The sequence below is a fragment of the Apodemus sylvaticus genome, chromosome 5 (assembly GCF_947179515.1).
Source record: "Apodemus sylvaticus chromosome 5, mApoSyl1.1, whole genome shotgun sequence".
Taxonomy (NCBI): Eukaryota; Metazoa; Chordata; class Mammalia; order Rodentia; family Muridae; genus Apodemus; species Apodemus sylvaticus.
In genome coordinates this window covers 72,452,990-72,479,144 of record NC_067476.1, presented here as the reverse complement: position 1 = coordinate 72,479,144, position 26,155 = coordinate 72,452,990, and the positions used below count along the sequence as shown (strand labels likewise).

General features: G+C 43.0%; 1 protein-coding gene across 3 annotated transcripts in view; it reads right to left on the bottom strand.

Annotated features, from left to right (window-relative positions):
- Celf1 (CUGBP Elav-like family member 1) overlaps positions 1-17,907 on the bottom strand; it is a 76,431-nt gene extending 58,524 nt beyond the window's left edge. Inside the window, exon 1 of one of the 3 annotated variants that reach the window (XM_052182911.1) lies at positions 17,735-17,907. The gene's annotated coding sequence lies outside the window, so the exon portion shown is untranslated. The remainder of the gene's footprint in view (positions 1-17,734) is intronic. The other 2 variants (XM_052182912.1, XM_052182910.1) reach the window with 2 other exon arrangements.
- Between the last annotated feature and the right edge of the window lie 8,248 nt (positions 17,908-26,155).

The window sequence follows — 26,155 nt, the reverse complement described above, 5'->3', positions numbered from 1 at the left end:
ACACCTGAGTCCCAGCACTCAGGAAGCAGAGGCAGGTAAGTCTTGGGAGTTCACGCCTGATCTACACAGGGAATTCCAGACTAGAGAGACCTACATTGTGAGAACAATGAGGTGGGAGTGGGAGGGAGTCAGGATAGATAAAGTAAACCTATAATTTTGGAGGGTAAGACAGCAAGCAGGAAAAGGAATTAAGAACCACATCTACCATATAGTTTGAGGACAAACTAGACAACATGAAACTGGCTCAAGGGGGGAAAAACTGAAGGCTTTTTTAGGGAGTAGAGCTCTTTAGCTCAGAGTCATCTTATTGACTATTTTTTAAAAGTACATTAAGCTTAATATAGCATTTATTATCGCATTCCTTCCTACTTATTAAAGGAGTGGGTTATTCCAAATATGGTATTATCTTTTCAAAGTTCTAGAGTCTAGGCATGGCATAATTCCTTTACAGAATTACCTGTCTTCTCATGACTGACAAGCATGACTTAAGTAGAAATAAACTAATTTAAAGAGAGAATTACTCTTATATACATAGAGAAAAAAAAACAAAACAAAACAAGAACCTAGTTCTAAATGGAAAATCCACAAAAAGTGACTTCTCTTAGAGCTCCAGCAGTAAGCTCAACAAGATGGCTCAGCGGATGAAGGCCTTTACAACTAAGCCTGGCAACCTAACACAGAACCCACATGGCTGAAGGAAAGAATTAGCTCTCCCCAAGTTGTTCTCTGACCTCCACACTGACAACCACCATGCATGTGTGTCTACGGGTACATGCTTAAAATAAGCAATAGAAATGTAGTTTCTATTACTTACAGAAAGCACAGAACAGAGAAAAGTAAATGTTAAAGGCCTGAACTAAATTCTGCCTCTGTCTCTATATGAACTTAAGCACAGCATTTCATTCTCCTCAGTTGCAAACTGAAAGAAAATTCTCTCAAGATTTCTAACCTCCTCTGTCACCCACCCACTTCCCACTGATGCACCTTACCATAATTAGGCAGCTTTTAAAAAAAAAAAAATTCTAGTTAACAGAACAAAGAAATTAAAACTTTAAACTTTGTTTTCTATTTCTGGTACATTGCAAATGTGCAACAGCATTTTATCAGTGGTTAATGCCACACAGTTCTTGATACTGGCTTTGCTTTGAACCCCTGTGACAGCTACACAGTGACAAGTTGTAAGCAAGGAGGTTGTTGCCATGGAGACTCACTAGGATTCCTGGGGGTGGATCCAGCAGGCTTTTTTTCTTTTGTGAAAGCATTTTTTGATGTTCTCAATCTCAGAATTCAGGATGCTGATCTACTGTTCTTTAGTACACTGCTTTTAAGTACTACCACAGAGCATACAATTCTGAATAAATACTGAAAATTATCATTAGCTCTTTCTTGAAAGACTCAGATTTTCAAGACTCAATTCTTCTGTTCATAAAAACAAATAGGGTATGGTAGCACACAACAGTAATGTAATTCTAGCACTAAAAGGCTGATTTACAATTATTTCCAGCTTGAGGCTGACCTAGGCTATATCACAAGACCCTAACCTAATTCCCCCAAGTCCCCCTCCAAAAAATGAAATGAAACTAAATCGACATTTCAACAATTTGTGTTTCTACTTCCTTTCACACAGTGTCTACGTTATGTAAGTGTTGGTCTTATAAGTTATAGTTTAAAGTTCAGCTAAGTGGTGGTGGCACACCTTTCATCCCAACACTCTGGGAGACAGAGGCAGGCAGATCTCTGACTTTGAGGCCATCCTGATCTACAAAATGAGTTCAGGACAGCCAGAGCTACACAGAGAAATCCTGGCTCAAAAAAATAAACAACAAAAGTTTAAAGTTCTCCCAGTTTCAAGAAACTTAGCTTCCTTACACAATATTTAGAAACATTTCAGCCTGTTGGACACTAGTGGTGCACACCATGCCAGTATTTGAGGGCTGTGCTACATGAGAGAACTACCACTCTCCACCAATGTACAGTGCCAGTTAGTTCCCAGAAGACTCCTTTTTTACATTCTTGTTTTAGTTTTTGTCATATTGGGAATTGAACCTATAGATAGGCACACATTCTATCAGAGTTACAGCCCTAGACCATTCACTCATTTATTCTTTATATTTATTTAATTTATGAGTATCTTGCCTACATGCATGTATATCCACAACGTGCGTGTTGTCTGCAGACCTCTGGTGTCTGCAGAGGTCAAAAGGTAGTATAGGATCCCCTAGAACTGAAGTTACTGAGGTCTGAACCACCTTGTGAGTGCTAGGAATTGAATTTGGGTCCCTAAAAAAACATCAAACATTCTTCCTCTTTTTTTTTTTTTTTTGGTTCCCCCCCTCCCCGACAGGGTTTTTTCTCTGTGTACCTCTAGCTGTCCTGGGACTCACTCTGTAGACTAGGCTGGCCTCGAACTCAGAAATCCACCTGCCTCTGCCTCCCAAGTGCTGGGATTAAAGGTGTGCGCCACCATCACCCGGCAACAAACATTTTTAACCACTGAGCCAGAGCTCTAGGGTTGAAAACTGGCTCAGCAGCTAAAAGCACTGGCTGCTTTTCCAGAGAACCCAGGTTTAATTTCCAGCACCCACATATCAACAAACAACAGTTTAAAACTCTAGTTTCTAGAAGATCCAATGCCCTCTTTTAGCCTCTGAAGATACCAGGTATGCATGAGGTGCAAAGTCATCTGTGTAAGCAAAATAACCATGGGGGTGTGTGTGTGAATTTTTTAAAAACAAAACAGGTCAGTCAGGAATGGTGGCACACACCTTTAACTCCACCGCTCAGAAGGCAGAAGCAGGAAGATCAAGGCCAGCCTGGTCTACAAATTGAGTCGGGGATAGTCTGTTACATAGAGAAACTATCTAGAAAAAACAAAAACCAAACTAAACCAAAACAAACCACAAGACAAAAAAGAAATAGAATGTTTATTAACCTGTTGTACTGATATAATTTATTCAGAAAAATAAAGTGGTCAGAATTCTACAGAAAACATTTTGCTAATTTGTAAGCTTCCTGGAACACTAAAGTTTTCCTACAGATGTCTCTTATTCCACAGAAATTACACCAGATAAATGAACATTAAATTTAAAAAAAATAGCAGCAAGATGTGATGACATACTTTAATCATAATACTTGGGAAGCAGAGGCAGGTGGATCTTTATGAACTTCAGGCCAGCCAAGGCTACACAATGAGATTCTGTCTCAAAACTGTAATAATTTGCCAGGCAGTGGTGGCACACACCTGTAATCCCAGCACTTGGGAGGCAGAGGCAGGCGGATTTCTGAGTTCGAGGCTAGCCTGGTCTACAGAGTAAGTACCAGGATAGCCAGGGCTATACAGAGAAACCCTGTCTCAAAAAAAAAAACAAAAATCTAAAAATCCAAAAAAACCAAAAAACCAAAAACAAAACAAAACAAAACAAAAAACTGTAATAATTTAAAATAGTACCTGATTTCATAGCAACACTCTTTAATATCAAAACTACAAGACATGAAAGCTAGAAAAATATCTTGAAAAGTTCAAGAAATGTCTGTGTCCATAAAAGCCTATCATTGATCTCAAATAGTAATAATTTTAGAGTCTAAATAGGTTTGTAAGATGATGAAAACAAAACACCTTTATCTTATAAAGTAAAACAACAATCTCAAATTTACAAGCTAAAAGGGGAGAGGGTGGTTCAAAGGAAAGTATGTCAGCTAAGAGGTAGGAATTAGGCATCAAGAAAGCAGCTGGGATCCAGCTGGGGTCATGTGCTCACCTCAGCTCTGCTGTAGCTGGTCACAGGCTGTTTCTAGTTTCCTAACTCCCATCTATAACCCAAATTAGTTTAGTAAAGAGGTCTGCAAGCTTTTTTTTTTTAATTGCCCTTGAAAACATATCCAGGAGCTATTAGAAAGAAACAGCATACAATAAAAACAATGAATATATAATAAAGTGTTGTCTCATGATTTCTCAGAAACTTGAAAAGGGAAGAAAAGCTTAGAGGACAGTCTTGCTACATCAGTTTAATAGCACACAATCTAGAAACAAAAAGGAGATTCCGTCTATAAAATGTGAGAAGTTCTTTTTCATTTTTACTAATGGTTTACAGTTCCCTGAAAAAAATATCTTGTAATGTCTAAGAAAAGAAAAAAGAACTTAAGACTCTCAGCTGTATGTCAATCTTTTTCTTTTCACACTACAGAAAACAGTCAAAATCTTATCTTCTGACTTTAAGTTGGTATATAATGTTTCAAGATTATATAAGGCTTCATAGCTTTTACACCACAAATTCTAGTCACTGTAGTAGTATCTTTCAAAAAAAGAATTGCAATCAGGCAGTGGTGGCGCACGCCTATAATCCCAGCACTTGGTAGGCAGAGGCAGGTGGATTTCTGAGTTGAGGCCAGCCTAGTCTACAGAGTGAGTTCCAGGACAGCCAGGGCTACACAGAGAAACCCTGTCTGGGGGGTGGGGGGTGGGGGTTAAGAATTGCTTACATTATTTTCAAAGTTGCTTGAGGCTTGAATGTACTCTGTCTTCAGAAGACAGTAATGTAAAGTGAGAGGACCTCAGGCTCTTCTTCCTCTTCCTAGTCCTTAACATTGATCTGTTTCAAACATAAAGTGTCATCTGCCAGACACTGGAGTACTGAGAAAATGTCTACTGCAGGCAAGGCCCGGAACCAAGTAAACAGCAGGAACTGTGGAGCTTCCTTTGTGCATATCATCAGGTCAATACTGTACACGCACTACCCCAGACACATGGAAAAAACAAAAGGGACCACTTATAAATCTGTTCTAGACCTACACAAATACATTTAATCACATTTTGACTCAATAGCAGATGTCTTGTAGCTTTTTCTACACTACAAAACTACATCTTACTGTATAAATTCATTTACTTATTTACTTCTAATTCCTGCTCATTAAAATTAAAAGGAACTGGGGCCAGTCTTGGTGGCACACAACTTTAATCACAGCACTTGGGCGGCAGGGGCAAGTGGATCTCTGTGAGTTCTAGGCCAGGCTGGTTCACAAAGAGAATCCAGAACAGCCAGGACTCTGTTACACAAAGAAACTATCTCAAAAACAAACAAACAAAAGAAAAGAAAACAGGAACTTTCATAGTGGGGATATAACGACCCATGCCAATCCCTAAGAGTTCAGACCAGCCTATTTAACACAGTTAAGTTCCAGGATAGTCACAACAGCCAGAGAAACCCTGTCTCAAAAAAAAAAAAAAAAAAAAAAAAAAAAAAAAGACAGACATAGATAATAGAAACAGAAAAGGTCTACTCAGAATAGACTATTAGTTGTCCTACATTATCACCAAGTATCACATTCCCCTATTCTCTGATAAAATTTGTTCCATCTCACAGAAAAGAAAAAAGTAAAAGAACAAAGAGAAACTTGCAACAGTTCCTAACCTGGAGATTCTTTTACTGAATGTTACTCCAAAAAAAAAGACCTTACAAAATTAAAGACCTGACACTAACTAAAAACTGAATAGCTCAGCAGACAGCTCATGCTCTCTGAGCCAGCTCACCTGCCTGCATCAGGTGGGGAGAAAGTGGTGGGTGGAGGCAGGGGTCTGGGAGGAGCATTACCCCTATGTCCACACCTCAGAGCACATGAATGGTAGGTCAGGCTCACCGGAGCCCCCTCCACCAGGACCACTTGTGCTGTGCTGCCCAGGCAAGGCATAGGACCCCAAGCACAGCGACTAGTGAGTAGCAGAAGCATGAAGTAGGTAGGTGGGCTCAAAGGTGATGCCCTCATCCTTCTTCCCAACGGCTGTAGTTGGGAGAGTTAGCCCTGCCCCTCACTGGGGCAACACACTGAGCTGGCTCTGATAAGGAAAACAGAGCTGTGAGAGTCCTCAGACTGCCCTAGCCTCTTAGCCACTGCAGCACTTGGGAGAGGGAAAAGTGGGCCCTATGCTTCAACGGGGCAGCACAGTGGCTGGCTCTGGAGGCATGAGTGAAGTGAGAGGGACCAAGAGGATGAGAGTGGGAGGGCTGACGGTGCCCCTCCCTCACTACTACCCTCAGCAGACCAGCTTAGCTACCTTCCACACAAGCCCACATCTAGGCTTTGAATTGGTCCACCCCAAAATCTACCTCATCTGTGAACCATTGGAGCATGTGAAAAGAGCTAATCTTGCTAGTCCAAAGCTGCAGGATCTCCATGACACAGGACAATAACGGAGAAGCACTGGTGGGCATCCGATGTTGATGGTGTCACAGAAGCCAGAGACTTTGAACCAGACCAAGGACTCATTGTAATGAACATTTGCAAGCAAAAGATGTGTAGACAGAGTGGTATACTGTGGGACATATGACATACAGCTTCCACGACGAGATGTTTTCTATACTTTGGGTTTTTGTGTGTGTGTGTGTATTTTCATTTTCTTTTGAGTGGGGAGGTTGCAAGGGCAGATTCAAGGGGATGTCAGATGAGTTAGACTGGGGTGCATGATGTTAAACTCATAAAGAATCAATAAAAAAGAAAGATACACAGACCCACTCACCCAAACTTAACAGCTCTGAAAGCTGGGCTTGGAGTGGTGGTGCACACCTTAATCCCAGAACTCCTGAAGCAGAGGCAGGCAGATCTCTGAGTTTGAGGAAACCTAGACTATATTGCTAGTTGCAGGCCAGCAGGTCAGCCAGAACTACATAGAGACAACCTCTCACACACAAAACAAACAAACCTGGAGAAGAAAAAAATTAGTCAACTTCATTTTATTAGAGATGAACATCAAAGGCACAAATTAGTGAGTAGACTGAGCACATACCAAAGAAACACATTCTAATCAATTCTAATACCTTCAATTTTGATATAACCACTAGACTACACTCCTCTTCATCATCTGCTACCATGTGTTCTCAGTGTAGGGAAAGAAAAAACCAAAAATAGAAACTGTTCAGAAAAACCTTTGTCCTTTTCTTGAAAGGTTAGTCAAAGTCCTTGCTTTGATATCACACAGAATTAAGTCACAAAACTTTACATTTAAATTCAAAGTTAAAATGCTTTAAATCATGGAATGAACTATATTTACATCATGTCCTTTGACTAGGCTCTCGATTTTTGAAAGGAAAAGTTTCTATGAAATTCAAGCCCTTTGTTTACAAGTTAGAAAACCTTCAAGAATAGAAGTACGTCTGTAACAAACAACCCTTGGGTAAGGTACAAGGCTTCAAAGTTCAGGGCCAGCCTGGACCAGACCAAGCTGCACTGCGGAAATTATGTTTAACGAAAAGAAAAATTACCACCTATGTATCCTTTTGCCTAGAGAAAAAAATGTAACATTCATTCTCTAACTTATGAGAGTCAAGTTTTTGATTTTATGGGGGAGGGGGGAGGGGAGGGCAGTTGGTGATAATGTTCTTGAGCCAATCTTACTATATAGCCTGCTGGCCTGGAACTCACTGAGACCCATCTGCCTCAGCTCCCTAAAATAAAGGGTTTGTTTTGTTTTGCTTTGTTTTTCAAGACAGGGTCTCACTATGTAGCCCTGATTATCCTGGAACTTACTTTGTAAAAAAGGCTAGCCTCAAACTCAAGAGGTCTGCCTGTCTCTGCCTCCCAAGTACTGGGATTAAAGGGTGCACCACTATACACCACCACTATACCCCCAGTACTATATACCACCATCCCCAAGTTTTAAAAAAGGAGGTAGAACTAGCTGCAAATATACCACACAAGTCTAGTGAGCTGAATTTGACTCCCAAAATCCACATAAAGATGGAAGAAAGAAAACCAACTACCACAAGTTACCCTCTGTTCTCCTTGTTCAAGAAATGGCACATATGCAAACACATATAAACACACACAAAATAAAGTTTTTAAAAAGCCAAGAAAAGGTTGTCAAGTGTATGTGCCAACATTTGAAGAGCTCAGACATGAAGATCAAGAGATCAAAGCCATCATTGGCTACATACAAAACTGGACTTAGGCTACATGAATTAGATTGTCTCCAAAGCAAGGGATGTCTCAGGAGAGATGGTTCAGCAGTTAAGAGAACTGGTTGCTCTTCCAGAGGATGCTAGTTCAAATTCCAACACCCATGTCAGTCAGCTCAGAACTGTCTGTAGCCCCAGCTTCAGTAGATCCAATGCCCTCTCTGGCCCCTGCTAATACTGGCAGACACAGACACATATACACACATAAATAAAAGAAAATAAATCATTTCATTTTAAAGAAGAGGAGGGAAAAAAAGGAGAAAAGAAAATGTCATTTAAGGAATTCTAACAGCCAGCTTTAAGACAAAGATAAAAGAACATTATGAGATAAACGTAAAGATCTCATCAAGAAAACAACTTTTAGCAGGGCAGTGGTAGTACACGCCTTTAATCCCAGCACTTGGGAGGCAGAGGCAGGGGGATTTCTGAGTTAGAGGCCACCCTGGTCTATAGAGTGAGTTCCAGGACAGCCGGAAAAAACACAGAAAAAAACCTGTCTCGGTCTGGAGAGATGGCTCAGTGGTTGAGAGCACTGACTTCCAGAGGTCTTGAGTTCAAATCCCAGCATCCATATGGTGGCTCGCAACCATCAGTAACCAGATCTAATGCCCTCCTCTGGTGTCTGAAGACAGCTACAGTGTACTTACACATATAATAATAAATAATTTAAAAAAAAACTGTCTCAAAAAACCAAAAAAAAAAGGAGGAGGACAAAGAGGAGGAGGAGGAGGAAGAAGAAGAGGAGGAGGAAGAGGAAGAGAATGAGTGAGCTTGCCTATATTCAAATCCCAGGCACAACCCAAACAAACAAACAAACAAACAAAAAGCCTTGAGCTAAGAATTCTCTCATATACATTACATATACATTACTTGACTACTCATTTACAACTTTTTTTTTTGAGACAGGGTTTCTTGGTGTACACTTGGCTGTCCTAGAACTAGCTCTGTAAGTCCGACTAGGCTGGCCTCAAACTCAAAAGATCCACCTGCCTCTGCCTCCTAAGTACTAGGATTAAAGGTGTGGACCACCATCAGCCAGCCCAACTTTTAATTCTTAGTTACCACTTAGTAAACTAGTAAGAAACCCTTAGTAGCTTGCTACAAATTCAATATATTCAACTGTATATATTTTATATAGATATGTTTATATTTTCTATGAACACAGAGACTTCCTATCAACAGATTTAAGTATGAAATAGTAAGGATGGATCTAGAAACCATATTAAGTATTTCACAAGGAACAATACATTAAAAAATTCCACGGGTCAGGACCCATAGAATCATTCAACAGATGCTTGCTACCAAGTCTGACTAGGGTTAAATCCCTGGAGCCTACATGGAAGGAGAGAACCGACTCCTACAACTGTCCTCTGGCCTCCACATTATGTCCACATGCATATACACAAATAATTCTACGAGCAAAGAATACCTTATTTAGTAAAACATTTTAAATGTATAAATTAAATGTATAAATTAATTGGGCTTAATTAAAGACTCTTACCCCACATCACAGGCACAGGAATATGCAAATCAAAATATACTCAAAAGAGGAAATGAAAGGAACACTCAGTAGCTACTGCTCACGTGTAGCACTGCTAGGCACTTCGTCTATGCTGTGCGGCTTATTTTACTTGGTTGAACTGCATTACTTACCCATGAGATAAGAATAGTACTGGATGGAAAAGGGGAAAGAATATACTCAAAATATATTGTTCTGGGTAGCTTTATTTCAATTCGACATAGCTAAAGTCATCTGAGAGAAGAGAACCTCAACTAACAAAATGCCAGCGTAAGGTGGGGCTGCAGGCAAGCCTGTAGGATATTTTCATCACTAGTGATTGATGGGAGAGAGCCCAGCTCCTTGTGGATGCTGCCTCTCTTGGGCTGGTGGTCCTAGGCTCTGTAAGAAGCAGGCTGAGCAAGTCATGGGGAAAAGCCAATAAGCAGCCTGCCCTCATAGCCTCAGCATCAGCTCCTGCCTCCAGATTCCTGCCCTGTCTGAATTCCTGTCCTCATCTCTAATGATGAACTACAATGTGGAAGTGTAAGCCAAAAACCCTTTAGTCCCCAAGCTGCTTTTAGTGGTATTTCACCACAGTAACCCTAAGACATATATTGTATAAAATTCTCAAAAAAGAAAAACATTTAGAAAAACAGTACAATACTATAACAGAGGAAATTATCAACACTGCTCAAGTCATAAGTTAATTCTAGCATTAAGTCCAGAGTATTATCTTTAAGGGTGTGTGTGTGAGAGTGAGAGAGAGAGAGAGAGAGAGCTGCGCTGACCTACAAAGGCCAAGAGTGTCAGATCCCTTGGAACTGGAGTTAGACAGTTGTGAGCTAACACATGGGTACTGCAAACTGAAACTGGGTCCACCTGAAGAACAGCAAGAGCTCTTAGCCCAAGCTATCTCTCCAACTCTAATTATCTTTAAAGACTGGAAACAAAGATCACAATGGTGATAACAATTTATAAGCCCAGTAGGCCAGGCTATCACAACTTTCCTCTCAAGCAGTGTCCAATGAAAGACAAATCACTTTTTCCAAACCATTAAGCTTCTACATTAAGGATTCTATAATTACACTCTGGGAGGCAGAGGCAAGTGGATTTCTGAGTTCGAGACCAGCCTGGTCTACAGAGTGAGTTCCAGGACAGCCAGGGCTACACAAAAAAACCCTGTCTCAAAAAAAAAAAAAAAAAAAAAAAATCCAAAAACCAATCCCCCCCCCCAAAAAAAGGATTCTACAATTAAAAAAAGAAACATCAGCCCCGTGTTAGAGAAGAAAAGCAAGGTCCTGAATAAAGCACTGCAGAGAAGAAAAAAAAAGAAAGAAAGAAAGAAAGAAACATCGACTCTGAATTACAGAGTCTCAGATTTTTATCCAACTTTTTTTGTTTCTATTTTACTTGCCTGTTGGCTATTTCTGTGTGACAAGACATATCATAAGCACAAGAGTGGGTAAATCAACAGCAACCAACTCTAGAATCTGTTAGAAATTCAACATGGTGGGCTCATGCCTAAGATTCCAACTTGAGAGACAAAATAAAATAGGAGATTCAAATAAGCTTAAGGCCAATCTGGGTGACATAATGAATTCCAGACCAGCCCCAACTACAAAGTACGAAGATTTGGTCTAAAGGGGGGGAGGGGGCCCAAAGGGCAGTTGAATTAAGACATAATGGCACACCTGGAAACTCAATTTTTTTTAAAGAAGAAGCAGGATAGCCAGGCATTAGTGGCATACATCTTTAGTCCCAGCACTTGGAAGGCATAAGAGGATCTCTGTGAGTTCAAGGCCATCCTGGTCTACATGAGAGTTCCAGGACAGCCAGGAATACCTAGAGAAATTTTGTCTCAAACAATAAAAAAATTTAAAGTCACAAAAAAAAAAAAAAAAAAAAATTTAAGGTCACTCTCAGCTACAAATAGTGTTGAGGACAGCCTGGGACAAAATCCTGTATCAAGAAACAAAACAAAGCCGGGCAGTGGTGGATTTCTGTCTACAGAGTGAGTTCTAGGACAGTCAGGGCTACACAGAGAAACCCTGTCTTGAAAAACCAAAAAGAAACAAAACAAAATGCAAACTAGGTGCTGGGAGGGGGAAGTTAATCTGGGTTCAATCTCCAGACCACATATATATGGTAAGGTACACATCTGCCACCCTAGCTCTTGAGAAGTAGAGACAAGTGAATCAGAAGTTCAAGCCATCCATGCCCCTGCAAGTTAAGGCCAGCCTGGGATACAAAAGACTGTCTTGAAATCAAAACAAAACGAAAAAGGGAGGTGAAGGCAGACTAAAATAGGGACAGGAGAGGTGGATCAGCAGGGGGGTTTTGTTTATTTTTCAAGACAGGGTTTCTCTGACAGCCCTGGCTGTCCTATAGACCAGGCTGGCCTCAAACTCAGAAATCCACCTGTCTCTGCCTCCCAAGTGCTGGGATTAAACGCATGCGTCACCACTGCCCAGTGGAGGATTAGCAGTTAAAAGCACTTTTCTGTTCTTCTAGAGGACCTGGGTTCAGTTCCTAGTACCAATGTGGCAGCTTACAACCATCTATAACTCCAGTTCCAGAGGATCTGACTACCTCTTCTGACTTCAAGGACACCAAGCACATATATGATACACATACATGCATACATACAGGTGCACACATACACATAAAAATTTTTTTTTTCCTTTTTTTTTTTTTTTAATTATTCGATATAATTTATTTACATTTCAAATGATTTCCCCTTTTCTAGCCCCCCCCACTCCCCGAAAGTCCCGCAAGCCCCCTTCTCTTCCCCTGTCCTCCCACCCACCCCTTCCCACCTCCCCGTTCTGGTTTTGCTGAATACTGTTTCACTGAGTCTTTCCAGAACCAGGGGCCACTCCTCCTTTCTTCTTGTACCTCATTTGATGTGTTTTTAATTAAACACAAAAAGATTGTAGGGGGCTGAAGATGTGGCTTAGCAGGTAAGGATGCTTGCTGTGCTCTTCCGAAGGACCCAAGCCCAAATTTCATTCCCAGCTACCCATATGGGGCAGCTCACAACAACCACCTGTAACTACAGCTTTTGGGCATCCGACACCCTCTTCTAGTCTGCATGGGTGGGTACACATGTGACAAACACAAATACATACTCGTACACATAAATAAAAATAAGTTATAAAATCAAAATAGTGTGGCTACAAGGTCCAGCAAGATGGCTCAGCAGGTAAAGAAACCTGTTGCCAAGACTGACAGGCTGAGTTCCAGGACCCTCTTGGTAGAAGAACCAACTCCCTCCTCAAGAGTTGTATGGTAAGAGAAAAATTGAATCTCAAAAATTGTCTCCCAGCTTCTTTTCCACATAGTACCACAACAAGCACACACCTATATACATAGAGACACCGCACAAATATATTTTAAACAAAATCACAGAAATGAGTGTTGTAAAGTACGAAAAACCTGGACTGCTTATCACTGCTGATGGGATTATAAAATGGCATCAGTGGGCTTGAGCTGGAGTGCACTGGCTTTATATACTATACACAAAGCTCTGAGTATGGATTAAATCCCCAGTACCACAAAAAATTGACTTAATGATATAGCTCTGAAATCACAGCCTTTGAAGGTAGAGCCTGAGGAATCAGACTTCCAAGGTCATCCTCATATTTATAGCAGATTCAAGATTAACTTGGGATACATGATGATTTAATGATTAAGACCATTTCATGCTCTGTCAGGATATATAGTTCAGTTCCCTGAACCCATATCAGCTCACAAGAGCCTGTAACTCTAGCTCTAGAGGGATCCAATGCTCTCTTCTGGCTTCTATGGGTACTTTGCACACAAATGCATACATATTCATATCTATTCTCTCCCTCTCTCCACAAACACAAGAATGCACAACTAAAATAGCCAGATGGTACATGCCTTTAATCCCAATACTCAGGAAGCAGAGACAGGCACCTAACTTGTCTACTTGAGTTCTAGGCCAGCCAAGGCTACAGTAGGCCCATTATCAAAATAAATAATGAATTAAATTTAAAAATAAAGCCGAGCGGTGGTGGCACATGCCTTTAATCCCAGCACTTTGGAGGCAGAGGCAGATGGATTTCTGAGTTCGAGGCCAGCCTGGTCTACAGAGTGAGTTCCAGGACAGCTAGGGCTACACAGAAAAACTCTGTCTTGGGGGGAGGGGAACCCAAAAAGTAAAAAATACATAAAAATAAACTAGTATAGCTGCTACAGAACTAGCATGAGGGTTTTTCAAATATAGTTACCACATAAGCTGGCTAGCCTACTTGTGAATACACACACACACACATGCTTGACACCCAAGTCTACATGTAGAAAAGTATGCAGGATAGTTAAATAGAGCTCATGTTGGTACTTCAAGATATCTCATTATGTACATGTAAATATCCCCACCCCAAAAATCTTTTTTAACCAAACCCCAGTTGGTTATTACACACATGCCTTTTATCTTAATATCTGGCAGAGAGAGGTAGATCTCTGAGTTTGAGGCAGCCTGGTCTACATAGCTGGTTTGAACTACATAGTGAGACACTGTCCAAAAAAACAAAAACAAACAAACCCCTTAAACCCCAGAGCACCTCTGGACTCAAGCATTTAGAATATGGGATAGTGAACCTGTAAGCAAAAGAAATAAACAAAGCCGGCATGGTGGCGCACGCCTGTAATCTCAGCATTTGGGAGGCAGAGGCAAGCAGATTTCTGAGTTCGAGGTCAGCCTGGTCTACAGAGTGAGTTCCAGGACAGCCAGGGCTATACAGAGAAACCCTGTCTCAAAAACCAAAAAAAAAAAAAAAAAAAAGAAAGAAATATAAACAAAAATGGGCCAGGCATGTGACACATTTCTATTAGGGCCAGTACTTGGAAGGCAGGCCAGCCTAGTCTACATAGTAAGTTTGAGGCTGGCCCCAGAGCTACAAGGCAGGCTACTGTCAAAACAACAAAAAAACAGTAATTCTAAATTTAAAACCACTGACTTGTATACCTTAAATGGATAAATTATATGGTGTATGAATTGTATTTCAAAAAGACACTTTTTCACAAGGCAGATGAAAGAACTTAAATCAAATCCTATTACTTGCTGATTTACAGAGTACAGCGCTAGCCGGGTGGTGGCACCCACCTTTAATCCCTGAGTTCTGAAGGCAAAGGCAAGTGGGTCTCTGGGAGTGTAAGGGCAGCCAGGGTTACAGAGAAACGCCCTGTCTTAGAGAAGCAGGGGTGCAGAGCTATTTGTTGGGAAGACCAGAAGAGCCTATGCTGTGCTTCCCCTAAATGACAGCTGTTTCCCCCAAGGCATCCACTAGTGCGACATCTAACAACCTATTCCTTATTAGGCCCAGTCTCCAGTAAAACAGTTAGAGGAGCTACAGTGCAGTAAAAGGAGGGCACCAAATTTAGTGCCCACACTCTACATTTGCTAACAGAGCCCAACTTCATTTAAAACACACACACACACACAAAATGGACATATACACAATGAATGTTAGGTCTCTATTAATTTCCTGTCTTACCCTTTCTTCTGACCCATATGTTTAAATGAGGGATTCTTCTGCTCCTATGCTGGATGGAGAATCTACTGGCTTTTATGAGCAGAAATTGTTAAATACAGATCATTATTTAAAATTATTTAAAGTGCAACTGGGAGCTGCAGAGATGGCTCAGAGGATCTGAGTTTGAATCACATCTATGTAGTGGCTCACAACAATTTCTCTAACTCCAACTCCTGGAGGGGGGTCCCCAGTATTCTCTTCTGACCCACCTTGGCAGTACACATGTGTTATACAAACAAGCTGACAAAACACCATATACTTCTACATCACAGCTGGGCATAGTGACACACTTGTTTTCCTATAACTTAGGAGACAGAGGCCATAGAGGCCTTAGGAGGTCAGGAATGCAAGATGGGAGAAGGGGGCAACATGACCAAACTGATTAGGATAAGCCTACTCTAGTAAATACTAAATGCTTCTCAACCAAGACACCAAGACAGGCATGGTGACATATACCAGTAATCTAGCACTTGGGAAACTGAGGCAGAATTGCTGTGAATTTCAAGGTCAACCTGAGCTGCAGAAAACGAAGACTCTACCCCTGGGAAAAAATAAAAGAATGTGGACTAGGGAAAAAACCCAGGGGAAGACAGCATGCCTATCAATTGTAGGAGGCCAAGAACTGCATGCCCAACAACACACTGACAAAAAACAAACAAACAAACAAACAAACAAACAAAAAACCCACAGAGATGGAGAGAAAGTTGGAAAGATGTGGTGGTGTACACCATAATCCCAGCACTTGGGAGGCAAGCCAGTCAGGACTTCATAGGAAGACCCTGTCTTTGGGGGGACAGGGTAAAGTTGTACACCTTCTCCCCCATTTTAACAACAATCTCTGAAAGGTAAGCTTTCTTCCCATTTGAATGACCTGTATGTTTTATAATGAATCTGTAACTTCTGTAACAAGAAAAGTTTGCAGATATCTTTAGAAAAAGTCATTCTAGCTCCAATTTTCACTATCTGACCATCAGCCCACAGGTACATTCACAGGGAACTAACACCATGCAAAATGGACACCAATTCCTAGAGGATTGTGAAGATTAAAACAAGGATCATAATGAAAGAATGACTTGACCAACTAGTAACCTACTGCAAAAAGATTTGAAAATCTCGTAGACTTTCTACCTTCAAGCCCAGAGCCCTTCCTATTCCACCACATCTTAAATCTGCATCATTGCTCATGACAATGTTGTGAATTTTTTTAAAAAGGCAAAGCAAGCAAACCTTTGGTGGGAGATGTTTTAAAAGCACTTGCTACAATAACCTTGGGCAAAATAAGTCACTTTCCCTTATGAGGAAGCCATGGCAAGGAAAGAAAACCTTCCAACAGTCTGTAACAGACCCTCCTGCTAATGGAGCCTTGAGAAAAGAAAACCCAAAAGAATGAATGAGAGAATGGAGATCTACACTCCAGAGCCAAGAACCATTCTTAGGTGAAGAAGGAACCAAGAGGACCCACAAGCTTGCTAAAGTAACAGCTCAAAATTCCAGCTTTGCTTTACCATGACTTCAATCCTCCCTAGGTCATGATCAGAAATCACATTCTCAGTCAATAAACTACTAATATAAAAACTAATATAGAGAGAAAACTCAGTGTAGTTGCAGTTTGTCTACTCTAACCTCCATGATTCTCCAAGTACACTTTTTAATACCAAAACCAAAAAGAACTCTAAGCAATTCCATCTGAAGACACCGTCATTCTAAGGATCTAAAACATAACTAACTGTGGAAAAAGTGAAAAAAGTACAATTGAAACCGTTTCAACTCAGAGACTAGAAGACAGAGACAAGATCTTTTAAAGGTTAAGTTCCTTTTAAGTGTGTGAAGGGTGTTTGTAACCTTCTAAACAATGCAGACATTATGAACAGCCTCTATGCTCTTTAAAACTGTTCAACAGCTTTTTTTACAGCATTAACTCTGAGGACCAGAAAGAGATTCTGTTTTGCCAAAGCAAGCTCTTACCAAAATCTCACACTTTCTCTCCGGAATCAGTCTCTAAACCAATGAGAAGCTCCTTAAAAGCATATGCAATGATGGTCTGAGAAAAAAATTAAAACAACATCCTGCCAGAACCACCACAACCGAGACACCACCGACTTTAAATCCAAAGCCTGGTACCTAGCGAAGAAGGCAGATTCGAGAGCTGTTCGCGCTCCTGGGTGCGAGATTCGAGCCCTGCTACTAGGCCTTGACTGGGTGAGCACCTGATGTGGGGGGTAGGGCGAGCCAAGGCGGACCCAGGGCGAGAACTGAACGAACTCCGGAGGTTCGAGAGAAGAGCTGCCTTCTAGGGGCGGGAATCTAGGACACCCCCAGGGGTGGGCACGAAGAACACGTGGGGCGACAGGGTCAGGGAAGCGGCAGCTCGGGCAGACAGCTGGGATCTCGCACAGCGGACCCAGCGAGGAGGACTCGGGTGCCGTGCAGGAACCCAGCCCTCGGGGCCTGGAGAGTGAAGGCAAAGGGCAAGGGAGCCGGGGCAAGGCCACGAGGAGGGCGGGTCTCCCTGGGAGCAGGGGCACGCGCCAGGCGGACGCGAATGGGCCCCGAGTTCCGAGCAGTCCGCGGCCTTGTCCCCGGGGTGCGGGGAACCGGGAGCGACCGCGCCCGGAGGGCCCAGTGACCCATAGCCGCCCGAACCGGACCCGCCCCGCGGCGCCTCCCTCCAGCCTCCCTCTTCCCTCCCTTCATCCCGCGGCCCGTTATCCTGCGGCCGCCGCACTCACCAGCGGCTGCACCTGAGCCTGCCGCTGCCTCAGCTGCTGCCTGCGCCTCCGCAGCCGCCGCTGCCTCGCTGCTGAGGCTGAATCCCGGGGGAGCCTCTGCGTCCCGCCGCCGCCGCCTCTGCCGCTGCCGCCGCCGCCAGAGCAGAACACCCCAAAATGGCGGCACTTCCGGCACCTACCACCGGCGGGGAGGGCCGCGGAGAAGGGGGCGGGCGGCTAAAGGGAACGTACCACCGCGGCGCCGCCCGCCAGCGCGGATCGGAGCTGAGCGCCGCGCAGGGGCGGGCCGAGGGCCGGCGCTACAGCGCCCCCTCTGGCCGGGGAGTGGAGGAGCAGCCTCTCTGAAACCCTGGGGGCCGCGGGCGGAGCCCTCAGCCCTGGGAGCTGCGGGGGTGCATCTCTTTGTCTCAGAGCTGTACAGGAGGGAAGACAGACCCCCGGCCTGGGAATATGAAGTTCTTGCCTCTGCGCACCGCACATGCTGTACCTCTGGTGGGCAAGCAACGCAACCTGGCAATGAAAGTACACATAATACATATCTAATGAATGAATGAATGAGTGAGTGAATGATGGGTGCCTGGCTAACACTGGACACAGGGCACACCCTTCTCTTTGCACACCAGCATACAGACAACTACAACCAGGTCTTCCTTCTTGTGGAATGTTTGTTACAAGCTTTCAGAGTTAGGGAAGTGCCTTGTACAGAAATGATCTACTGCATGCCTACGCAATCTGGCAAAAATCCCTGCGGCACCAGGAAGCTCTTAAGTATTCTATTAAGAGTCCAAACCTACTCTTAGAAAAAAAATGAACAATAAAAACATTTTTAAGATTCCACACCCCTTTTAGGATTCAGTATTCCTACCCTGGGTCTAGATGGATTCACACATTAAGTGTGTTGTTTATTCCACAAAGTCTAGACAGTGAAATGTGAGACAATGAAATGCAGATTTGCAGATTGAGAAACAAAACTTAGTTCTGGGAGGTCTGGGCTCCATTAATTTACAAATTACTCATGGGTTGGCAATTATTTTTCTTTATCACTTAGCTTCCTAAAGCAAAAAAAAAAAACAAAAAAAACAAAAAAATCTATATACCCACAAATGCCGATTATACCCTACCTTACCACACTCATAAAGGCAGCCCCCACCCCTGCCCCAAGCAGCAGCCAAGGATTTTCTCATGTGCTGGAGGCACAATCAATCACGTAGATCAAAACAACTAGCCCCTAGCTTGTCCATTATCAAATTACCTAATAGTACTGTAAAGCTTTGGGGTTTTTTGAGACAGAATTTCTCCGTGTTGACCTGGCTGTCTTAGAACTCGCTCTTGTTACTGAGATTGGCCTCAAACACACTCAGAGATCTACCTGCCTCTGCCTCCCCTGAAGGCTGGGATTAAAGGCTTGTATTGCCAAAGCGAGCTTGTTCTTTCCAATTTCCAAATTTGTTTTCTACCTTCAAGTTGTTGATTGATGGGAATGGAGTTAGAGATGTAACGTGAATTTGTTGCATATAGATGGATAAGTGAGGGAAAACCAGAGCGGTTATGAAAAATAGAAAATTGATACTTTTAACTAGTTCTTGAATAAGACTCTTGGCAAAAAAAAAAAAAAAAAAAAAAAAAATCTGTTAGGAAAAAAAGTTAGTCCTGCTGGCAATGGAAGATTTCTAAGAGGGTTATTATAGAGAATTTATTTCATAGGAGGGATAATGATGAAAATGATGTTTGCATTGTTACAGTCTGTGAATTTGGGAATAATCCACAACAAAGACCAAGTCTGAGCCAGCAAAAGGTTTCTTTTCTTTTTTCTTTTCTTTTTCTTTTTTTTTTTTTTTTTTTTGTTTTTTGAGTCAGGGTTTCTCTGTGCAGCCCTGGCTGTCCTGGAACTTACTCGGTAGACCAGGCTGGCCTTGAACTCAGAAATCCACCTGCCTCTGCCTCCCAAGTGCTGGGATTAAAGGCGTGCACCACCACTGCCCAGCAAAAGGTTTCTTTATTCAAAGGCTGATACATCAGGGAGACTGCAGGGCTCAGGATCCAAACTGTGTCAGTCAGGGGCAGAACAGAACAACTTTTTGCTCCTGTATTTTTTTTAAAGATTTATTTATTTTATGTATATGAGTGCACTGTAGCTGACACACCAGAAAAGGGCATCAGATCCCATTACAGATGGTTGTGAGCCACCATGTAGTTGCTGGGAATTGAACTCAGGACCTCTGGAAGAGCAGTCAGTGCTTTTAACCGCTGAGCCATCTCTCCAGCCCCAGAACAACTTTTTAAGACAAAAACCACAGACTAGGTGGGGTAGGGGGCATCCAATCAATTTCATCCAATGCATGATGAAATACCCATCCACGCATACATTGGGTATTTCACACCTGTTATTTTAGGCAGTCTCCTGCCTATCAAGTGTCTCAGGTGGCTTACTTGATAGCTTGGCCTGGATTGAGGCCAGCCTATCAGAGCTCATGGCAGCTGTGGTCTTGGTCCTGGCTGGGAGCCAACCAATGAAGTATAGCGCAAGATACAGGATATGGTGGCTTGGACTCATCCAGAACATTTGAGCTGGATGCTATTCCTGGGAATTTAGCTTAGAACAACATGGAGACTAAATACAAGATGGAATCTCTGTAGCTATGGAGACTCCCAACATCCCTCCTCTTTCTTGTAACACATCAAACCTTTGATGTCATAACTCTTAGTCAGTATATAAGGCGTTACGTTGGGTCCTCGGGACCATAAGCTTAACAACTTTTAGCCTATCTTGCACAAAGTGGGAAATGAAATTTGATAGGCAAAGGGTGTGTTGGGGTCTGGGAATCACTGCACAAATCACTTAGACACCAATCTCAGTCTACTAGGGATAGTTTATGCCACACCCTGTGACTGATTGACCAGAAACACAATTCAGGCCCAGGAGCTGAACCATGACTCCAAGTTAAAGTCCTACAAAGCTTCTTAAGCCTGAGATATGCAAACATCTGTGCCAAGTTATTCCACCAATCAGGATTTTGGAATAAGGGTTTTCTTAGGAACATGTCTTTGTTACTCTTATCCTGTTCCTATTGGTTGGAATATTCAACAGTAGCAAGGGACTTACCTTGTCTAATATTCATGTCTTAACTTGTCCACCAGGATAGGACTTCACTAACATTCATGTCTTAACTTGTTGTTACCAACATGCATATCTCTTTTTGGAAGATAAGATGTCAGTTCCCAGGGAGGTCTTGGGAACTGAAACTTTACTCAATCCCTACTCAAAATGGAAGTCTTATTCCAAATAGTTTCTTAGTACAGGTGTTTCTCTTATGATAGAATCCATTCCAGGGGCAACTTATAAGGGCAAATACCATAAAAGTTAATACATAGGTGCAGGAAGTGCTGCTAGGTGATTGTTTGGGTCCAAGCTTATTGTGGGTAACTATACAAAGGAGTTGTGACTTCTATCATGATTGGTTTCTAAGGGCCCAGAACATAACAGACTATGTAATCAACTTGGGTATGAGAAAGTTTCCTAGTAACAGCAGAAACTTATGACAAAGTTTCCTTATAATAGCAGGCTAGCCAGGTAACAGTTACCTAGGCCTTAATATTTTACCTAGGCCTTAACAGGGTGCAAAGCATTATCTACAGAATAACTACCAGAAGGCCTATCAGCCCAGTTATTAAAGACCCAGGGTGGCCAGTTGAAGAGGGACTCCAATCAGCCTTGTTTAGCCAATCTAGCCTGTTCCCTCTCTTTCAACCTGTCTCACCAATCTTAGGCTCTCCTTAACTATTCCATTATGATTGGCATAGAAACATTACCCCCTAGAGCTACACCAGGGCCTCCTTGTTACTAAAGAGTAGTTTGAAGCTCCTCCTGATGTGTAAGACCACTTATGCCAGTGAGTCTAGGGAGGAGGTCAGGTGGTTGAGAGATTTTTTTTCCAATGTGGCTAAGTCCCTGTCTATCTGATTTCCCGGGGTCTTGTAGTTTTGGTCACCTGTGATAAGGAAAGCTGTCCCAACTCCAGGACTGCCAGCTAGCCCAAGATCTAGGAGCATGGGAATCAGGATGAGGATTGCCTGGGCTCCCCAGTGATGGGAAGGAAAGGTGAGATGCTCTCACCCACCCTCACCTAAATAATAGTAAACCTGGGGAAGGAGCTTACCCAGAAGACAGATGCCACATGATTCAGAAGAAGTTTCCAGGTTGAAGGCAAGAGGTGAGGCCAGAGAAGCAGGCAAGCTGGGACCCTCAGGGTGGGACCAAGAAGTAGGGAGAGTCCCCTGGCTCCTGGCCCATCAACTCATGGGTTTTGTTACAATGTTGTAGATACTAGAGTAAAATCATGGTCCCTGTCCCTAGCTATTTCTGAAAGTAATTTGTGCCTCTTTTGAACAATCCTGAGGGGTAGATTTTTGATATCTCTGGCCCTGTCCCAAAATTTGCCAGGAGGTCAACTCTGGTATAGCAAGGAGATCTAGGGTTCAGACATAACCAACAGTCCTCTGTCAACTTAAGGGAAAATGAGCTCAGGAGTCCAAAAATGTATCTCAAAAACAAGGATAAGCCAGCTATATCCTGATCTGGTGGGTCGGGGATCATTCCCCCATACCAGGCCTCCCTCCTGATGTAGGAGATGAAGACATTGTTCCCACTGGATTATTTTCCTGTTCCTTGTTCCAGCCTGGGTTCAGAATTTTATTAGGCACAATGGGAATTACTACTTTTCCATCTGGACTGGGAACTTTTAGAAAGTGACCAGTGTGCCCTGATCCCTGCCCTGTATATATAATCTGAGGCCCTAGGTTCATCCTCCCACCTAGAGTCAGACTGATCATTTAAGATGGAGATCTTGCCGGGCAGTGGTGGTGCACGCCTGTAATCCCAGCACTTGGGAGGCAGAGACAGCCTGATCTACAGAGTGAGTTCCAGGTTAGCCAGGACTATACAGAGAAACCCTGCCTCAAAAAAAAAAGAAAAAAAAAAAAAGAAAAAGAAAAGAAAAGAAAAAAAGAAAAAAAAAGAAAGAGCCGGGCGGTGGTGTCGCACGCCTGTAATCCCAGCACTCTGGGAGGCAGAGGCAGGCGGATTTCTGAGTTCGAGGCCAGCCTGGTCTACAGAGTGAGTTCCAGGACAGCCAGGGCTATACAGAGAAATCCTGTCTCGAAAAAACCAAATCCAAAAAAAAAAAAAAAAAGAAAGAAAAAGAAAGAAAGAAAAGAAAAGGAAAGGAAAGGGAAGGGAAGGGAAGGGAAGGGAAGAGAAGAGAAGAGAAAAGGAAAGGAAAGGAAAAAGAAAAGGAAAGGAAAGAAAAGGAAAGGAAAGAAAAGATGGAGATCTTGCCAGGTAGTGGTGATGCGTGCCTTTAATCCCAGCACTTGGGAGGCAGAGGCAGGTGTATTTCTGAGTTCAAGGCCAACCTGCTCTACAGAGTGAGTTTCAGGACAGCCAGGGCTATACAGAAAAACCCTGTCTCAAAAAACTTTTAAAATAAATAAAAAAGATGAAGATCTAGATTGGGTTCCCCTCTCCTAACTGAGTTTTAGCTAACTACCTCTGTCTCTGGGAAAAAACAAAAAGATGTAGCTCTTTGGTAAGTCTACTCTCCATGAGCTGACAGTTGTCTCACAACACCAGGATTCTCCACGCATACGAGGGTTAGCTTCCAAGGTATTATATCCAGACCCAGACTCAAAGATGAAATAAAGATTTGTCTGAAAAAGAGGAGGGCACATAGGAAGTGATGTTGGCATCATCTGTGATTCTAGTTAAGGTCCAGAGCATCAGGGCTGGGTATGTGGTTAGAGAAGGAGGAAAGAGAACCCTATGGTTCAAGTCTTGGCTTTACAGGTTCTTGTGGATGTGGCCAAACAGTCCATATCTTGGGTTGTCCATCAGAAGCTGGCTTCAGAAGCGAGTGGTTTTTTCTAAGACTTGATTCTGTCAACATTCACTGCTAAAGGAATGGTCAAGATGACGGTGTGTGATCCTTTCTAGTGTGGATTCAGCATCTCTTTTTGGTGGCATGTGACCCAGACAAGGTCCCCAGTTTGTGGTTGTGTGACTTTAAAGGAGATAGTTCACACAAGACAACTCAGTCAACATCACTAATTTGAACTTAGGACAGAGAGGGAATGGTCTACCAAACATACTCTCATAAGGGGTCAGTCCCTGAGCATACTGGGTGCTCCCAATCCTAAGAAAAGAAAAGGGGAGGAACACCATCCAGGCCTTGTCAGTCTCTAGGACTAATTTGGTTAAGGTCTCCTTTAAGATCTGATTCATCCTTTCTACCTGTCCTAAACTCTGAGGTTGATATGCACAATGAAGTTTCTAATTGGTCTCCAGTATTTTTGACAGACCCTGAATCACACAAAGAATGTCCCATTGCCTGAGCCTGACTGATTTCTGAGTTTAAGGCCAGCCTGGTCTACAGAGTGAGTTCCAGGGCAGCCAGGGCTGTACAGAGAAACCCTGTCTCAAAAAAAAAAAAAAAAAACCAACAACAACAACAACAAACAAAAACAAAGAAATGTCTCCAACAATCTGGAGAAAGTGTCTACTAGTACTAGCAAATATTGTAGCCAGAACATCTTACCTCAGTGAAGTCTATTTAAAAAAACAAAAAACAAACAAAAACAAAAACAAAAACAAAATAAAAATCCCTGGTGCTCTACCTCTCTCCCTTCTTCCAAGTCCTTGTCATGGTCTAGATGCTGTATTGGTGGCCTGACAGGCTGACTATCTGGAAACAACGTCTTGGAGAATGGGATTCAAGCGAGGCATGGTTGTAAGTTAGACAGGAAAGCGGCTAGCGTAGTTTTACTGAGATATGTACCCTCATGTACTTGTTTGACCAAAGTCCTCCCTGGGGATTGGGGCAGGATTATGTAGTTGTCAGTCATGAACCACCATCCTTTCTTGGTGGAAATGTGGCACAGTCATCATCCTCAGGTGAGTAGGTGATACCCCTGGCAGGGTGAGAGCTGGCAGCAGAACCATTGTGGTGTCAGATGACTTTTGGGCTGTCTCCTTGGCAACTTGGTCCAATCTTTGATTATGGCCTCTGAAGAGTCTCCCTTTTGGTGTCCAGAGCAATGTATCAAGGAGACTTGTTTGGGATCCCAGACAGCTTTTACTAGGTTGAGGACCTCCTGTTTGTTTTGTGGTAAGGAGCCTCCTTTCCTTGTAAATTGTCCTGTGTACATGGAGGCTGGCAAAAACTTAGTGGCTACCAGTGTAGATGTTTACTCTCTTTTCCCTGTCCAGTTCAAGGGTCATGGTGAGAGCGATCAGCTCGGCCCTCTGGGCAGATGTTCCTGGGAAAGGGCCTTGGCCCAAAGGGGGTGACTGCGGCCGCCCCAGTCAGCCTTTTCCATGAAACTGCTGTTTTCAGTGCACATCTCCAAGTCCAGGGAGATCAGTGCGTTGTCTGTAAAATCTGGTCATAAACTTTGGAAATAAGACATCACCTCAAAGCAGTCAGAGAAGGCTCTCCCATATTTTCAGACAGCAAGGAAGCTAGGTTGAGAGCTGCAGACCGGGCAAAAGTTATTTTAGGCTGGTTTAGTAGAAGAGCCAGGTCATGAGTTAACCGGGCATTAGTCAGCCATCTATCAGGTGGGCTTTTTAATAGGCTCACCACTGTACGAAGGGCACTAATAATCATATTTTGATCCAAAATCAATTTATCAGAGTCTTTTGTTAGAAGAGCTATGACTCTCAGGCATGCTGGCCATCCAGCAGCCACACAGGGTCCAACTTCTCTGACAAGAATGCTACTGGACAGCCAGGCGGTGGTGGCGCATGCTTTTAATCCCAGCACTTGGGAGGCAGAGGCAGGCAGATTTCTAAGGCCAGCCTGGTCTACAAAGTGAGTTCCAAGTCAGTCAGGGCTACACAGAGAAAGCCTGTCTGGGGGTGGGGGTGGGGTGAGGGTGGAGGTAGGGGTGGGGGTGGGGGAAGAATGCCACTGGACGATGTCAGGGTCTATGTCTCCTGAGTCAACACCTCCATTGCAGTCCCTTTCTTTTCATCCATGAACAAATAAATGAAAGGGTTTAGAAATATCTGTCAGTGCCAATGAGGGCACTGAGAGTAGGGCTGGTTTAATATCTTAATTTTTTTTCCTCTGTCTCCGTCCATGGGGGCCCACCTTAAGGCCCCTTGGTAGCCTCATAAAGTGGCTTGGCATCTCTACAAACCCAGGGATCCACCACTGGCAGTAACCTGCAGTTCCCAAAAATTTGCACATCTGCCTCTTGGAGAGGGGTGTAGTGATCCCAAGGATAGCTTGCTTTTGAGAGACAAAGATCTTACTCGCTCAGGTTTGTGTGCAAGGCAACATGGAAATGGGTTGAGGAATTCTTAAACCCTTATGGTAGGCCTGTCCATGTCAAATGGCCATGAAATCCAGTGTCCAGGTTAGT